This window comes from Gorilla gorilla, chromosome 12 (assembly GCF_029281585.2).
Source record: "Gorilla gorilla gorilla isolate KB3781 chromosome 12, NHGRI_mGorGor1-v2.1_pri, whole genome shotgun sequence".
NCBI lineage: Eukaryota > Metazoa > Chordata > Mammalia > Primates > Hominidae > Gorilla > Gorilla gorilla.
The window spans coordinates 105,152,884-105,169,629 of NC_073236.2; the positions used below are offsets into that span (position 1 = coordinate 105,152,884).

A 16,746-nucleotide genomic window follows, 5' to 3' on the forward strand; every position below is an offset into this window, starting at 1 on the left:
GGCAAAGTCACCTCTCCAGAGGCCATCAGGAGAGACAATGAGTAACAGCAGCAGAAATGACAGACGCTTATAAAAGCATCATATGTTGTGAGAACTCACTATCACGAGAACAGCATGAGGGAAACCGTTCCCATGATTCAGTTACCTCCAGCTGGTCCCGCCCTTGACACGTGGGGATTATGGGAACTGATTCAAGATGAGATTTGGTTGAGGACACAGCCAAACCATATCAGTGCTCAATGCCTCTACTTTAGATAACAATTAGAATAAGTTAATCCGTTCTGTATACTCCAGTCCAACTCCTGCCATAGCTCTGGAAAGATTTAAACATAATGAAGAATACGTTTTAACTAATATAGGTAATTCTCCTTATTAATCTTTAAATAAATATATGCTGTCAGCTGGATTCAGTGGCCGTTTGCTGTTTGTGAAAGCCAGAGATTAATAATTGCCTGCTTGAAAGAATAGATTTATTCTCTGGCCTTACTGGCAGAATAAAAATGTTAAAGGCTAAATGTTGAATTCATTGCTAACGATTAATTCCCCTGGATAATCCATGTGTTGTGGGCATGTTGTGAGTGCAAACGGTCAGCATTCATATTAGTCTGAAATATCAGCTGTGTAAGTAACGTTATCACTTGGCTCAAAATATCCCCAATGTATACAAGGGATGGAGTAGAAGACAGAAGTACATGATGGAGACAGGAACAACCCTCTAATTTAGCCACTTCTGCTATAATGTATAAGGAAAGTAAATGGTTTTGGATGGATTCTATTTAATCCCATACCTGTCAAAATTATTACCTGTCAGTTCTATACACACTACCTAACACTTGAAATATGATGATTTTTATAGAAAAACAATGACTATCACAGGATTTAATATAAAAATAATGTGACCAAAACAATCAAGATTTAATAAAAACTTAAGAAGGCTGGCTTGTAGCAGCATGTGTTAAATCATTTTGGAGTCATATGACTCTCTGAAACACATACGGTTAATTTATTATGAACAAAGCTGATGAAAGAGTCATCACTATAGGCCTTCCATACAATCTCCTGTACTCTGTTAGTAATACAGTTTTAAGGTGCTGCTATACTAGAGAACAGGAATAGACCAGAACATGTATAGGTGTCTGTATTCTCTTTCTGTTTTCAAAATCTCCAGTGAAGGAATTACTGTTTAGAACAAAATTTTGCAAACTATGGCTCAAGGACCAAAGCTGTCCCACTGGCTGTTTTTGAAAATAGCTTTTTTTGAACACAGCCACACTAATTCATTTTATGTTTCATCTATAACTGCTTTTGCACTACAAATGTGGAGCTGAGTAGCTGCAGCAGAGACTTCATGGCCCAAAAAACCTAATATATTTATTATCTGGCCTATTTTGGAAAAAGTTTGTTGGCTGTAGTCTAGAACTTGTAGATAACATTGGATTTTACCTACCCTCCATCACTGCATCCACTGATAGTAATCAAGACCCAAGGAAGTTGAGGCCATAAACTTCAGTGAAGCATCTCTAAACTAGAAACTTGTGTGAGAGTCTCTCTAAGATAAAAACATTTTGTCTCTGCATTATTGATTGCCTACCATGGTTCTCACATCACATGATGTACCAGAATTAGAAGAGACAAGCATAGACTTGTATCATAGACTTATATGCTTGTAAAGAGGAGGTATATTCAACACATAATTATAAAAATATTTACTCATTTTTAAAGTGGCATTTTGAAATGATTCAGTGCACAATAACCTTGTCTGGGTTGGGTTAAGGGGTAGTGACAGGAATGAAAATGATACCTGAAGAATGAGTAGACCAGAGTGGGAGTATGTCAAACAGGTCAGCATATGCAAGGACCTTAGTTAGGGAGAAGTTTGATAACTTCCAAGAAGAAAAGCCATATGATACACAGTCAAACCAAAAAGAAAAAAATGTATTAAAATAATGTCTATAGAGATCTAAAATATTATCTCTAGAAATGTACCCACATCGTGAGATCCCCAGAGTTTTTAGCCTCTAAGAAAGAGTTTTACTGTAAAATCTCACTATGCATTCTTTTCTTTCTTTCTTTCTCTTTCTTTCTCTCTTTTTCTTTCTTTTTTTTTTCTTGTTTTTTTTTTGACAGGGTCTCATTCTCATTCTGTTGCCCAAGCTCAAGTGCAGTGGCACCATCAGGGCTCACTGCAGCCTTGGCCTTCCTGGGCTCAGGTGATCCTTCTGCCTCAGCCTCCCAAGTAGAGTAGCTGGGACTTGGGACTACAGGCATGCACACCACACCCAGACAATTTTTGTGTGTGTTTTTTTTTTTTTTTTGGTAGAGATTGGGGTCTTGCCATGTTAGCCAGGCTGGTCTCGAACTCCTGTGGTCAAACAATCTGCCCACCTCGGCCTCCCAAAGTGCTGGGATTACAGGCATGAGCCACCACTCCCAGCCACTGTGCATTCAGAAAGACGAGAAATCATGAAGTCATGACCACTCACCTCTGATACCAACTTGACAACGTCTCTAAGATAATTTATAAAGCAGTGTTGAAGTAAAGGGAATGGGCTTTGAGTGTCTGCTGGTAACATTGACCCACATGCTCTTGCAGTTGCTGCTTGGCAGAGATCTCTCTCTTTGCTGATTTAAAGTTAACAGAAGACCTTTGGGGACTGTGGAGAGGGAACTGGGCCTAAAATACCCCACTAAACTGCTTGATGAAAACTGGAGACTAATCTTACAAAAAGGAATCTTCCTGCCCAGTCCAGTTTCCAACCTCTAAGAAAAGTTGCAGAAATAAAAATATTCGCCATTGTACCTTGAACCAGTTGTCATTTTAGCACCCAACAGTTTTCCCCTTTCTACCTTCCGCAGATTAGTTACATGAAAAAGCTTGTTGAAATACTTCAAAGGATGAGTTCATGAATGCAGTCCCAGAAACCTGTGAGGAACAAAGGAATAAGAACTGTAGTAGTAATTCAAGCAACATGTCTTTAATCTTATCTGAACTGTCAGGTTAGGCAAGCTTATTTGCTGTACTTGGAAAGAGAGCTTCCAAAAGTGATTGCCTTCTTCAGGTATAATTCTCTCTTCACATTTGTTTAAAAGATTATGTTAAGTGAAATAAAACAGGTACAGAAAGACAAGTACCACATAATTTCACTTGCATGTGGAATCTAGAAAAGTTGATCTCATGGAGGTAGAGAGTAGAATGTTGGTTAACAGGGTCTGGGGCAGTGGTGATGGAGGGGGTAAGAAAGATGTTGGTCCAAAGACACAACATTTTTGTTAGCCAAAAGGAATAAATTCAAAAGATCTATTCTACAAAAGAGTGACTACAGTTAATAACAATATATTATATTCCTGAAAAATGCTAAGATATTAGTAAGTGTTCTCACCACAAAAATGACAACTGTGATGTATTGGCTTGGTTTGGCCATTCTGCAAGGTTTATGTGTTTCAGAATGTCATGTTTTATATGACAAATATATATAATTGTATCAATCTCTTTAAAAAAACAAATTTAATTTAAAAATACAGAAATATCATAATTCAGATAAATTTTATTTTCATATTGAATTCTCACAATTTTGGACTTTAATTACAGCTACTTTGAAAGAACTTGTCTATGTTATAACTGCATCATACCAATCTGGTTTAACTGTCATGTAGCAAAGTTGAAAGTTGTTTTTTTGGTCGCCAGGGACCTCCAAGTTGAAGATCACATGAGCTAAGCATGCCCAGATGAACCATGTGCAGAACCTAAGTGGTAGGACTGAGAAGCAGGGACTGAATTAAGAAAAAGTACAAGGCAAGAAGGTCAGGATCCAGTCAGATCATGCATTCTGGCATCACCTCATTGCAAGATCCAGTCAGATCATACTTCATTACACCATCCTCATAAACCCAACACATCCCCCAGCTTGGGTAGATGGATTTGAGCATTCCCTAGTCTCCTTTTCAGCTGCCTCACAATAAACCTTCCTCACGGCAAAATTCCCGTCTTTGTCTTTCTGTTGTTTGGGCAAATGGACCCACTTTAGTTTGGTTACAATGTCATCTGATTTTATTCAACCATCCTCCATAATTCCTTTCATTATTTCCTTTGTCCTCCTTTTCCTCTTTGTCCCCATTTTCCCAAGTAACACTCTGTATTCTAGGAGTTACCATAGAAATATGTGAAAAGATGATATCTATTTTTTGTCTTGCTGTACAGTTGAGAAAGGACTGCTGAATTCTGTTGGCTTCTCTTACAAGTTCTAAGAGAAAGTGGTCAGCCCTAGACTATGGAATGCTCTAGGTACATAAAAGGCAGCACTAGGAAATTCCAAATGCATGCCTTCCAGGGGCTCCTGAGACCCACTGGCAACTGTGTGGAAAAAATAGTGTTGTATGGCAGTGTTAAAAATATATATATGTATATGTATGATCATGGCGGACAGGAGGCAGGACTAGATTGCATCTCCTGACAGAGCAGTGAATGGGGGCTCACATTGCAAATTTTAGCTCCAGATCAACTGCAAGAACAAACCAGCAACCCCAAGAGGAGCCACAGACCCTCTGAAGGAAGCGGATTGCTCCTGCACGACCCTGGGGACCACCCAAAAAATGCGAGTTCCCCAACTGCCGAAGTGGGAAAGGGAGACCCTCCTCTCCCAAATACACACACCCACTGGAGAGGCTGAAAGTCTGTTTGCAGGCAAAGTTTCTGACTTTACCTGGAGCTGAATCAGTGTGGAGAGCCCAGTGAAACACAGGGATACAGGAAGCAGCAGAAAGGCCCTGGGAGCTCGCTGGGTCCCCTCGCAGGACATTCCTGCCTAGCACCACAGGGATCCAATGGGAGAGGAGCAGGGTGTAAAACTACAAGGGAGAAGGAAATCTCTAGCAGAACTTTGTAACAATTTGAAGGTTGTTAGAAGCCTACTGGACAGAACTTGCGGGAGGGCACAAATCCAGTGTGCAGACTCCACAGATGAGGGAAGAACCAAGCCCTTTTCTTTCTCAGCTGGGAGGTGGAGAGCCTGGGACAGGGTTTCAAGTCCATATCGCTCTCTACCTGGAAACAGTCTGGGGGCCATTGAGGGTGGGGGGCATGGTGGAAGTGAGACCGGTCCTTCAGTTTGCATGGGAGCTGGGTGAGGCCTGTGACTGCCAGCTTTCCCCTTCTTCCCTGACAACCTGCATGACTCAGCAGAGGCAGCCATAATCCTAAGTACAAACTCCAGTGATCTGGGAATCTTACCCCCACCCCCCACAGCAGCTGCACCAAGACCCGCCCAAGGAGAGTCTGAGCTCAGACACGCCTAGACCCACCTCCACCTGATGGACCTTCCCTACTCACCCTGGTAGCAGAAGACAAAATGCATATAATCTTGGGAGTTTTAGGGCCCCACACACCACCGGTTCCTCCCCATACTACCATGGCTGATGCTCTCTGGAAAGCGCCACCTCCTGGCACGAGGCCAACCAGCACAAAAATAGAGCATTAAACCACCAAAGCTGTGAACCCCCACGGAGTCCATTGCACGCCCCCCGCCCCCTGCCGGCCGCACCACCTCCACCAAAACAGATAGCTAGTATTGATGGCTAAGAGATCCACAGACTGTTCAAATCACAGGACTCTGTGCAGACAACCCCCAGTACCAGACTGAAGCCAGGTAGACTCGCTGGGTGGGTAGATCTGGAAGAGAGACAACAATCACTGCGGTTTGGCTCACAGGAAGCCACATCCATAGGAAAAGGGGGAGAATACTACATCAAGGGAACACCTGTGGGACAAAAGAATCTGAACAACAGCCTTCAGCCCCAGACCTTCCCTATGACAGAGCCTACCCAAATGAGAAGGAACCGGAAAACCAACCCTGGTAATATAACAAAATGAGGCTCTTCAACACCCCCAAAACATCACACTAGTTCACCAGCAATGGATCCAAACCAAGAAGAAATCCCTGATTTACCCGAAAAGGAATTCAGGAGTTTAGTTATTAAACTAATCAGGGAGGGACCAGAGAAAGGCAAAACCCAATGCATGGAAATGCAAAATATGTTACAAGAACTGAAGGGGGAAATACTCAAGAAACTAGATGGCTTAAAAACAAATAAAAAATTCAGGAAACTTCACACACACTTTTAGAAATGCAAAATGCTCTGGAAAGTCTCAGCAATAGAACTGAAGAAAGAATTTCAGAGTTCAAAGACAAGGTCTTTGAATTAACCCAATCCAACTAAGACAAAGAAAAAAAGAACAAGAAAGTATGAACAAAGCCTCCAAGAAGTCTGGGATTATGTTAAACAACCAAAACAAAGAATAATCAGTGTTCCCGAGGAAGAAGAGACTTCTAAAAGCTTGGAAAACATATTTGGGGGAACAATCAAGGAAAACTTCCCCAGCCTTGCTAGAGACCTAGACATCCAAATACAAGAAGCACAAAGAACACCTGGGAAATTCATCACAAAAAGATGAATTGGGACATTGTCATCAGGTTAGGGACAATAGGGACATTGTCATCAGGAAAGAAAAGAGCTGTGAGACAGAAGCAGCAGGTAACCTATAAAGGAAACCCTTTCAGATTAACAGTAGATTTCTCAGCAGAAACCCTACAAGCTGTAAGGGAATGGGGCCCTAGCTTCAGCCTCCTCAAACAAAACAATTATCAGCCAAGAATTTTGTATCTAGTGAACCTAAGCATCATATATGAAGGAAAGATACAGTCTTTTTCAAACAAACAAATGCTAACAAAATTTGCCATTACCAAGCCACCACTATGAGAACTGCTAAAAGGAGCTCTAAATCTTGAAACAAATCCTGGAAACACATCAAAATAGAACGTCTTTAAAGCATAAATTACACAGCACCTGTAAGACAAAAATACAAGTTAAAAAGCAAAAACAGAAAACAAAAATACCAAAGTACACAGGCAGCAAAGAGCACAATGAATTCAAAGGTACCTCATACTTCAATATAACGTTGAATGTAAATGGCCTAAGTGGTCTACTTAAAAGATACAGAATAGCAGAATGGGTAAGAACTCACCAACCAAATATCTGCTGCCTGCAGGAGACACATGTAGCACATCAGGACTCACATAAACTTAAAGAGGTGGAAAGAGGCATTTCATGCAAATGGACACCAAATGGGAGCAGAGGTAGCTATTCTTATATCAGTCAAAACAAGCTTTAAAGCAACAGAAGTTAAAAGAGACAAAGAGGGACATTATATAATGGTAAAAGACCTTTTCCAAGAGGAAAATATCACAATCCTAAACATATATTCACCTAACACTGGAGGTCCCAAATTTATAAAACAATTACTAATAGACCTAAGAAATGACATAGGCAGCAACACAATAATAGTGGGGGACTTCAATACTCCACTCACAGCCCTAGACAGGTCATCAAGACAGAAAGTCAACAAGAAACAATGGATTTAAACTATACCTTGGAACGAATGGACTTAACAGATAAATATAGAACATTTTATCCAACAACTGCAGAATACACAATCTATTCAACAGCACATGAAACTTTCTCCAAGATAGATCATATAACAGGCCATAAAACGAGCCTCAATAAATTTAAGATAATTGAAATTATATCAAGCACTCTCTCAGACCACAGTGGAATAAAACTGGAAAGCAACTGCAAAAGGAAACTTCGCAAAATATGGAAATTAAATAATCTCCTAAATGAACATTGGGTCAAAAATAAAATCAAGATGAAAATTAAAACATTCTTCAAACTGAATGACAATAATGACACAACCTATCAAAACCTCTGGGATGCAGCAAAGGCAGTGCTAACAGGAAAGTTCATGGCCCTAAATGCCTACATCAAAAAGAGTGTAAGAGCACAAACTGACATTCTAAGGTCACACCTGAAGGAACTGGAGAAACAAAAACAAACCAATCCAAACCTAGCAGAAGAAAGGAAGTAACCAAGATCAGAGGAAAACTAAATGAAATTGAAACAAAAACAAATGCAAAAGATAAATGAAACAAAATGCTGGTTCTTTGAAATGATAAATAAAATTGATAGACCATTGGCAAGATTAACCAAGAAAAGAAGAGAGAAAGTCCAAATAATCTCACTAAGAAACAAAACAGGAGATATTACAACTGAAACAACTGAAATACAAAAGATCATTCAAGGCTAATATGAACACCTTTACACACATAAAATGGAAAACCTAGAAGAGATGGATAAATTATTGGAAAAATACAACCAACCTAGCTTATATCAGGAAGAACTAGATAACCTGAACAGACCATTAACAAGCAGCAAGATTGAAACAGTAATTAAAAAATTACCAACAAAAAAGGCCAGGACTAGACTGAATCACAGCACAATTCTACCATACATTCAAAGAAAAACTGCTACCAATCCTTTTGACACTATTCCACAAGATAGGGAAAAAAGGAATTAACTCTATGAGGCCAGCATCACCCTAATACCAAAACCAGGAAAGGACATAATCAAAAAAGAAAACTACAGACCGATATATTTGATGAACATAGATGCTAAAATCCTTAACAAAATACTAGCTAACAGAATCCAACAACATACCAAAAAGATAATCCACCATGATCAAGTGGGTTTCATACCAGGGATGCATGGATGGTTTAACAAAGGCAAGTCAATAAATGTGATATACCACATAAACAAAACTAAAAACAAAAATCACATGATCATTTTAGTAGATGCAGTAAAAGCATTCAACAAATTCTAGCATCTCTTTATGATTAAAACTCTCAGCAAAATCAAAATACAAGGGACATACGTTAACGTAATTAAAAGGCACCTATGACATACCCACAGCCAACATAATACTGAATGGGGAAAAGTTGAAAGCATCCCCTTTGGGAACTGGGACAAGACAAGGATGCCTACTTTCACCACTCCTCTTCAACATAGAACTGGAAGTCCTAACCAGAGCAATCAGACAAGAGAAAGAAATCAAGGGCATCCAAATCGGTAAAGAGGAAGTCAAACTGTCACTATTTGATGATATGATTTTTTACCTTGAAAACCCTAAGGACTCCTCCAGAAAGCTCCTAGAACTGATAAAAGAATTCAGCAGAGTTCCCATATACAAGATTAATGTACACAAATCAGTAGCTTTTCTATACACCAACAGCGACCAAGCAGAGAATCAAGAACTCCACCACTTTTACAATAGCTGCAAAAAAATAAAATAAAAAAATAAAAAAATTTAGGAATATACCTAACCAATGAGTCGAAAGACCTCTATAAGGAAAACTATACAACACTGCTGAAAGAAATTGTAGATGACATGAACAAATAGAAACACATCTCATGCTCATGGATGGGTAGAATCAATATTGTGAAAATATACAAATGGCCAACAAACATATGAAAAAATGCTCAACATCACTAATGATCAGGGAAATGCAAATCAAAACCACAGTGCAATACCACTTCACTCCTGCAAGAATGGCCATAATCAAAAAATCAATAAAACAGTAGATGTTGGCATGGATATAGTGAAAAGGGAACACTTCTACACTGCTGGTGGGAATGTAAACTAGTACAGCCGCTATGGAAAACAGTGTGGATTTCTAAAAGAACTAAAAGTATAACTACAATTTGATCCAGCAATCACACTACTGGGTATCTAAACCAAAGGAAAAAAATGTCATTATTCAAAAAAGATATTTACACACACATGTTTATAGTAGCACAATCCACAATTGCAAAATCGTGGATCCAACCCAAATGCCCATCAATCAATGAGTGGATAAAGAAACTGTGGCATATATATGACAGAATACTATGCAGCCATAAAAAGGAATGAATTAACAGCATTTGCAATGACCTGGATGAGATTGGAGACTATTATTCTAAGTGAAGTAACTCAGGAATGGAAAACCAAATATCGTATGTTCTCATTGATATGTGGGAGCTAAGCTATGAGGATGCAAAGGCATAAGAATGATGCAATGGACTTTGGGGACTTGGGGGGAAGAATGGAAGGAAGGCAAAGGATAGAAGACTACAAATATGGTGCAGTGTATACTGCTCGGGTGATGGGTGCACCAAAATCTCACAAATCACCACTAAAGAACTTACTCATGTAACCAAGTACTGCCTGTACCCCAATAACTTATGGAAAAATAAAAAAAACATATATATACACACACACATATATTTGTGACATTCATTAAAAATGGTAAGGAAGACTATTCAATGGGGGGCTACTACAGTGGAGTTTTTTAGCTGTGAGGAGAGATTGGGCTTAACTTTGCATATAAAGGGGAAAAGTAGAAGTGTATAGCCAAGGAGAAATTTTGGAGAGGGTGAGGGTCAGTAGATGGAAAATTACTAGCAGGAAACATCAAAGCTAGGGGAATACTTGCTAGACCTACTCAAAATGAATCTTGCTGAAGCAAGGCCAATGTTAAGAGATATTGAAGGTGGGGAATGAGGAATTTTATTAGATAGCGAGGCTAGGGGATTTACACTAAAGTGATCCAGCAAGAGTCTTGCTGAAACTGGACTAAACAGGCCAAGGAGAGAGCTCGAAGCAGGCCCTCCTCAAAAAGGGATCTCAGAGGAGCTTGTCTCAAGTTTGGTCAGAGAAAAGAAGTTTTTTTTCAGCAGTTTTCATGAAATATTTTCTAGAGGCATGAAGGAACCAAGCATTACAGATATGGAGGGACCTGAAGGGCATATCTTATTGTGTGTTTCTTACTGGTTCCTGAAACTGGTTTCCTGGCTTGAACAAAAGGAGAAGGGTAATACAGTAATTAGCAAAGTCTGCTTCAGCAGACACTGAATACATGAAACCGCACACATGCTCACATATGGCGGCCTACACATGTGCATACCTACACACAATGTTTAACATCTACCGTACTGAATGGAGAGAGCAGCATACGAAAAGGGACTCAGCTCTGGTCGTCTATATACAAACTGATGAGGTCACACAGCAAAAGTATACACAATCAAGTACATTTTCTGTGATTCTTAATCCTCTGCTCTAAGGCTATTTGTGAAGGCAACCACTTTTACAAGCAATAGCCACAAATCTCATATTTGCTTTGTTCAAATTCAGGCCACTTGTTTTTTCTTCTTTAATTGCTAGAACCTGGAGAAGCAATTGTATTATTAATACTTGCATGAATAAACTGATGAGTAGTTGGCCTTGGAGAACATCTTGAGTATTATCTTCTGCAATCTCTACAACTGCCCCAGACATAAACACTTTAGGAGTTATGCATCAGAGATGACAGGTAACATGCCACCACATCACAGAACACAAATGTCTTGGGTCCACTCCTTGGATTCACTCTGGAGACTGATGTCGGCTTGTCAATTCTGCAGCAAAATCAACAAGAGGAATATGGACTGAAATTCTCCTTAGGCCATCACATGATCAAAAAATGTATTCTCATTGAAACAAGTGATTTAAATTAAACATCTTAAATGACTGAAATTAGTCTTGTTACTTTAATCTGTGGCAAGACCATAGGGGGAGCTGCAAATTCCCATGGTTTTGAACAAATGCCTAAAAGGCAAGACTTTTCCAATTGTAGATCTTTTTGTTAGTTAAATCAAAACTTACCAGGGGGGAAATTGTACTAATATAGTGGAGATGAATCAAAGTTGTAAAAACTGTATAAGCAGGAGAACACAGTGAAAGACAGTGAGCAAGAGACTTATTTTGATGGATTCTTAGAGATGACAGGTCTAAACAATAAACAATGAAGCTCGGTTTTAGACTTCAGAGAATATAGTATGATTTATGAATTCACGGGTAAAAGCGGGAACACTATCACCACCCTAGAAGAAAATCTATAATAGTATTTGAGGAGTCTCTTCTAAAGGCTGTGGAAGTAGATAGACACACACAGGTGTGACATAGCCACTGAAATTATTTCTAGAACAAGATAAACTATAAATCAATGATTAGGCCCAACTTATCAAATAAGTAAGTGTGCTATCTTCTTAGAAGAATGAGTCAACCTTTTCTTTCTTTTTTGTTTTTGTTTTTTTTTTTTTTTTTTTTTTTTTTTGAGATGGAGTCTCGCCCTGTGGCAGGCTGGAGTGCAGTGGCACTGTCTCGGCTCACTGCAAGCTCCGCCTCCCAGGTTCATGCCATTCTCTTGCCTCAGCCTCCCGAGTAGCTGGGACTACAGGCGCCCACCACTATGCCCGGTTAATTTTTTGTATTTTTAGTAGAGATGGGGTTTCACCGTGTTAGCCAGGATGGTCTGGATCTCCTGATCTCATGATCCACCAGCCTCGGCCTCCCAAAGTGTTGGGATTACAGGTGTAAGCCAACGCACCTGGCCTGAGTCAACCTTTTCTAATCTGTCAAAATATATTCTAACTACTAATTTTCTTAACAAGAAGCACAAGAATAATTAACAAAGTTAATTAATGTTAAAAATCCAAACTGATTTACTGAGTGCCTACACAATACTAGATAATTGTTTGGATTTCTAAGTCATAAACAAAAGTTACTGCATTTATTCCCAGGAAACTTAGAATATAGAAAAGAGACCTGCATTCAGTAAAGCAAAACAATTGAACATGTCTTCTATTGTAATGGAATAAGAACAGGCACGGCATAGTGGATGGAACTTCTGGATCTTGCTGAGGGGCTATCAGGGAGGGCTTCACAGAGGAGTGAGTGCAAACATCATGGGGGGCTTGGGAGAAGAAGTAAATAGAGATTCACAAGTGATATTATCGTGCAAGTATATTTCCAACTGCGTTATGCGAATAAAGGACCCAGATGATGATTTTCTAGAACAAGTTGAAAACTAATTTTGAGGTCATAATATCCTTCTATTTGAAGTCAAATATTGTGAAAAAATGAAATATTCATTATATTCAGAAATGAATGAAATTGATAAAATTCAAGCAACACTGCTCAAAGACAGATCTCCCTCTTTCTCTCTCTGTCTCTCTATATATGCACACACACATATGTATACACACATACATATATATAATAGTAGACATTAAAGAGAAGATACAAAATATGAAGAAAGTAGTGACTAATTTTGAAGTTTTAACCAAATATGAAAGACCTCTTTAATGTCAATAAAATATAAAATGTGTATGTGATTAAAATTTTCTAAAAATAAGTATATGATCAAATTATCTCAAGAAAAAAATGGAAACCCTGAATTGATTAATAGGCATTAAACCAAATAGGTAGTACAAGTTTTTCCTTTTTCCTAGTCTTCAATGACACCATGTACAGATACTACTACAAGCAAGTTTTAGCAAACTTCCCTAGTTTACCTTTGACTTTCACAAATTTTTCCAGAGAATAGAAATGGAGGGAAAGTTATCCAACTTGTTTTAGATTTATATAATTAAAATGACAAACTAGCCAAGGACAGTTCAAAACAAATAGATTATTTCACTTATAAACATAGCACCAAATCCTTAGATACATTAAATTGTATTTGTAAATTGACTTCAACATTGTTTAATAATTTATATGTTAGGAATGAAAAAGTTATGTACATTATTCATTAAGAGAGTGAAAAATACATATGATCATCTTTAAAGAGACAGAAAATCTTCAAATAGATTCTGCTCACAATCATTAAAAATAAAAAAATGAAACTTTGGAAATTAGTAATAGAAAAACAATTATTAAAGTTATTTACCAAAATCCTACAGCAGACAACATACTTAATGGTGAGTATTTCGAAGATTTTCCATCAATAACAGGAATAGAGGAAATATATCTGCTGTTATTGCTGTTCTTGTGCCTTCAAATTTTGCTTTTCCAATATTTATTCATCTCTTCTGAAACTCCTACTACACATAGGCTGCCACTTAGCATTGTATAGTCATTTACTTTAATCCTCATTTTTCACTCTTTCCTTCTCTTTAATTATGTTTATACTATAGAAAAGTTTAGATCTATCTTCAGGCACAATTATTCTTTTTTATGGTTTATTAGTCTCTTTTTTAAGCTCTCTATTGAATGATTCCCCTATATATTATTTATTGTCTTATTTGTAGAATATTTATTTGTTTTCAAAATTATTCCTGTTTTTTAATCCATAATATGCTGTTTCTGTCTTTTAGAGTCTATTCACCCTTATAATCAGTTAGCCATTTCACTTGTAATTCAGATCATTCTATTGTCTCAAGGACAAGGCTTCAAATATTCTCATGTGTTTCATGTACTGACTTTCCATTGTGGTGGTTTCTTTCCCTCATTCTTTCCCTGATTTCTTTCCCATGTCTATATGTTAGGAGTGGCTTCTGAATCAGCTCAGACCTCCATATTGAGCAGATAATATATGCTAGATTGTTTGAAACCACTTTCAAAATGACCAGCCAAAATTCAGTTACAGCTCTTTGGCTAGACTCTGAAAGGACATAGCCAGAAGTGTACTCACCCTCACCCTCATAAATGTCAAGCTTCCGAAAACCCTCTTTTTCATGGGCTGCATTCACAGTCCTGTAAAATTTTTTTTTAAATGAGGTGTTTTATGTGGTTTTCTTAACAAAAAAAAAAGACCCCTTCTCTCCAATTGTATAAGTTTCAGGTCCTAGAAAATCTGGGACTTCCCTCTGGGTATGACTTTTGAGAAACTAGAGATTCAAAAAAATTCTAAATATGCAATCAGTGATTAGCAACTACAGAACTATTAAACTGTCCACTATAACTGAAAATCGCAAATTCACAAAATATTTTTAAGACGGAAATAGAAATATATAATCACAAATGAATATTAAAAGATGGCATGATTAAGAGAGAATTAGGAAAAGTATCCCATAATGAGTTGAAGTCTCAAGAATGTGCCAACAGAGTATACATGTATATATGCATTACATATATATGTACACACACATACATATATATGTATATATATGTTGTAGTCCATTTCACTTGCTGATAAGATATACCTGAGACTGGGTGATTTATAAAGAAAAAGAGGTTTGATGGACTCACAGTTCCACGTGGCTGGGGAGGCCTCAAAATCATGGTGGAAGCCAAAAGCCACCTCTTACATGGCAACAAGCAAGAGAGAATGAAGACCAAGTGAAAGGAGTTTCCCCTTATATAACCATCAGATCTCATGAGACTTTTTCACTACCATGAGAACAGTATGGGGGAAACTGCCCTTATGATTCAATTATCCCCCACTAGGTCCCCCCCACAACACATGGGAATTATGGGAGGTACAATTCAAGATGAGATTTGGGTGGGGACACAGCCAAACCATATCTATATCTGTATCTATCTAATCATCTATCTGTCTATACATATATATACACATATATATTTGTTAAAATTATGTCCATGATACAAAAAAGAAACAGAAAGTCAACAACCTAAAGGGAAAATACTCCAACTGAAATCCTATTTTAGTTCATTCTTCTACAGTCAGAAAAATAATCTTTATTATAGAAATGTATTTGAGACCTCAAACAATAAAATTAAGATTTCCAGTGAGCGTGTCAGGAAGAAGCACATAAAAAGATACTGAAGAGACTGCAAATGTAGTATCATAGTCTGAACAATTTTAAAAATGGGGGAGAAAGAATGAGCTCAGAAATGGAAGATTAAGCAAATGTTCTGATTTTTCAAAATGAGTAGAGAAAAGATGTCATTTGAGAAAATTACAGTCAGGGGAGGAGAGAGTATTCTAGCAAAACTAAATAATCAAAGAACATGAATGGATTTTTTTAAGTATATGGAAATTTTTATAATATAGTTGAACTCAACTACAGTAGATAATGACAAACTTGACTCATTCATCTATTGGATGAAATGGCTAAGAGGCTCTTAGGTAGCAGTAGATTCACTGTATTAACACCAAGACACAGGATATCATGGGAATTTCTATACAAGATAAAAAACAAGATGCTTTGAAGCAGTTTTCTTATGCAGTTCTGTTGAAACCTGGATAAGCTGCTGCTGGAATGCCATGTAGCTCTGTTTAAGGTTTTTAAATGATATCTGGGGTATTTGGGTGTATTTTTTTCCCCAAATTTAAAAGCATTAAAGCAGATTTTTCAAACTTGTAAGTGAAGCAGCTGGAGGAAAAGCTAATTTAGTAGGCAACAAAATCAACATTCATTTATTTAGGTCAAAACAAGAGACCAAATTAGAAACGATCATAAAAGCCTTCTCTTTGATGTCCAATAATATACTAGTGTGGAACATTGGTTATATACAGCATTTGTCAAAATACAGGTTTCACATAAGTCAAGAAAAGAATGTTGCCACTGGCCCCACGCTAATATTTGAGAAAATGCCCTAACCACAGGGAATGAAGTCTCTTTGTTGTTGCAATGGGCAGACCACACCTGTGAAGTGGATTTAAATTTTGGTGGTCCACATTAATAAGGACAGTGAAGAATTGAGGAATAGTCATACAAAGGGTGTATTAGTCCATTTTCACACTGCTATGAAGAACTGCTCAAGTCTGGGTAATTTACAAAGGAAAGAGGTTTAACTGACTCACAGTTAAGCATGGCTGAGGAGGCCTCAGGAAACTTACAATCATGGCAGAAGGCAAAGGGGAAGAAAGGCACATTCTTCACAAAGTGGCAGGAATGAGAAGTGCCAAGCAAAGTGGGAAAAGCCTCTTATAAAACCATCAGATGTCATGAGAACTCACTCACTATCACAAGAATAGCATGGGGGAAACTGCCCCCATGATCCTATTACCTCTACCTGGTCTCTCCCTTGACACATAGGGATTATGGGGATTATAATCCAAGATGAGATTTGGGTGGGGACACAAAGCCTAACAATAT

General features: G+C 38.0%; 1 long non-coding RNA gene across 1 annotated transcript in view; it reads right to left on the minus strand.

The window, feature by feature from the left end:
• Nucleotides 1-2,931, minus strand: part of LOC129531812 (uncharacterized) — a 45,195-nt gene extending 42,264 nt beyond the window's left edge. Inside the window, exon 1 of the long non-coding RNA XR_008677236.2 lies at nucleotides 2,801-2,931. This is a non-coding gene — a long non-coding RNA (uncharacterized lncRNA). The remainder of the gene's footprint in view (nucleotides 1-2,800) is intronic.
• Between the last annotated feature and the right edge of the window lie 13,815 nt (nucleotides 2,932-16,746).